Below are 2,396 nucleotides of genomic sequence, written 5' to 3'. Positions count from 1 at the left end.
GACTTGCTTTGAAATTAAGAATGAGACATCATTTATTTAATAGACAGCATTAAAGAATGACTTTCTGATGAAGCAAGTTAGGTGTTAAACACTTTTCAGGTGAACCATTTACTTATGTAATTATCTCTCATTTACATTATAATAAATGTTTCTCCAGGGAGTTTAGCCAATCATGAAATGCAATTAATTTTCAAATGCTCTTCAGCAACAATTGAGACACTGGAGACCGAAATCCCTCGTCAGTGTGTACATTTTTAAACTTCCCTGCTAAAGGGAAGCTATTTCAGCTCAGCTGATCGTGCAGTTGTTAAATTCTAGGATTTTTAAGTGTTTTATATGTGCCTGTCACTGCAAGTCTGGAGTGCTGTGCTCGATACCCAGTTTGTGTAAGCCTGGTATCTCCCCTTAGTTTCCAGAGCATTGAGTAGGCTCAGGATGCTGTTCCTGAACTTAAGCCTAGGACTTGGTGAAGATGGAGGAGTTCAAATGCTCTTGGTTTCTGTCACAGATTCCAGTTGCTGTATGATACCAGCTGGAGCATGTAGCCAGCTGTTTTGTAGTTTGTCCATATATAAAATGGGAGTAACACAAATCTCGTGTCTCTAAGGTGTGGAGATGTGGGAGTGCAAGCAACTGGTTGGTGATTGTGGACAGCAGTCTAAACATCATGCTGCTTAAGGTTACTTAATTTGCTTTCTAACGAAAATGTTAGAGTTGCTTTTGAGCACTTAGTGTGCTAATAAGATAAAATAATCTGTGGAATTCCTCCTTCTACAACTGTATTTGGTTCAACAGCTTAGAAAGCTTTTCAAGAATGGATGAATTTTGCTGCAGCCTTCAGTTTTCAGGCTAATTGCTGCTGTGGCTGGAGTAGGGATCTCCATTTGAATGGAGCTGGATTTTTAAGAGTGAACAGGAGCAGAGTGATGTTTTTAGCCCTTACCTACGCTGAGCAGACCTGTTTCTGCAGCTGGCTCTGGTTTTCTTGCTGTTAAGCCTTGAGCCCCGGTGCAGATACTGTTCCAGCCACGCTGGATTGCAGGGGACAGATGGGCTTGGGTAGGGAAGGGCTTACAGCCGCTGCGGAGGCTTCCAGCCCCGGGCGTCTGCAGATCCGGAGCCATGGAACCTGCAAATCTCACGTATTTAGAGGCTGAAGAGGAGGAAGAGCTTTTATCCTTTCATGCTTGTAAAATCCAATGTAGGAAAAGCTCTTGCCAGTGATACTCTCTCTTCATAGCAAACAAATAAAACCACTTTGGTTGAATTTGTGCATTTTCCCGAGGCTTTCTCTTCGGCCGGGGGTAAAGAGGAAAGGAGGCTTTATTTACAGATGTTGCTTTCAGAATGAGCCTGGCATGATGATATTATCTGTAAATACATCTTTGGGCATCAGACATCTTTCCATTTATTTAGAAATATGAGATAAAGATTGTCTGACATGGGAATGAATGCTAGAGAAAGTCCTGTGCTCCGTTTTGTTGCCTCGGAGTACATACGCAGTTTAAAATGAGTCCGTATCTGCTGTTATGTCACCCTGTTGCTTCCAGCAGAATACTCGCATTTTGATTTTGACCTACAAATTTTGGTACTCGCTGTTTACACTGACCTCTATATGTAAGAGACCAGAATGCTTCTGCCTTGTTTGTGGATGTGTCTCTGACACTGAACCTGGTGGGATTTGGGTCTGACCTCCATGAGCTGTTTGGGTGTTCCCCGTAAATACAGGGCAGCCCGTGGGTTTCAGCAGCGTGGATTTTGTAAGCACCTACACACAGATCACAGTCAGATCATTATGTTGATCTAAACCATTTTGTAATCCTCTACAATCTGGGTTTAGAGACTGTTATTAGTGTCACAAATAAAAGCTTGTGACTTCTTTAGTTCTCAGGATAAAAGGAGACGTGTACTATCAGAGAATTACATATTAAAATTAAAGCAACATAAACATGTGGGAGTTCGAGGATAGTTATCCCACTTTTCGTGACTGAGCCCTGAATTGACACTGTTGCAAGAGAGAAATTGATTAATTTTAATTTCATAGTTGACCATGTACTGAAGAAGCTGAGTTAAACCACGAGGATAAGACATGAAAGAGTTTTAAAAATCTTTCTTTCTCTATCACTTGAAGCTTTAAACATGGCTCAAAGAAGTGTGTTTTATTTGTTTGTTTTTTTAAACTGAACGTACAGGAAGGAAACCCCTATTTGCCCTGGTGGGTCACTGGTTTGGAGATAGAAATGCATAGAAAGGTACTTAAGAGTTCTGTTTTCTCACAAACTATTTTCTAAGCTCATGAAAAGCCTCTTCAAAATGATCCCGATAGAAAGTGATTTCAGCTCTTGTTACATCCCTGTGTGTAATGGATATCTTGCCATTACAGACACAAGCAGCTC

Source organism: Manacus vitellinus, unplaced genomic scaffold, assembly GCF_001715985.3.
Source record: "Manacus vitellinus isolate BGI_N305 unplaced genomic scaffold, ASM171598v3 scaffold_24_pilon, whole genome shotgun sequence".
Lineage (NCBI taxonomy): Eukaryota > Metazoa > Chordata > Aves > Passeriformes > Pipridae > Manacus > Manacus vitellinus.
The sequence above is the reverse complement of the archived record's forward strand: the minus strand, read 5'-3'. Positions refer to the sequence as shown.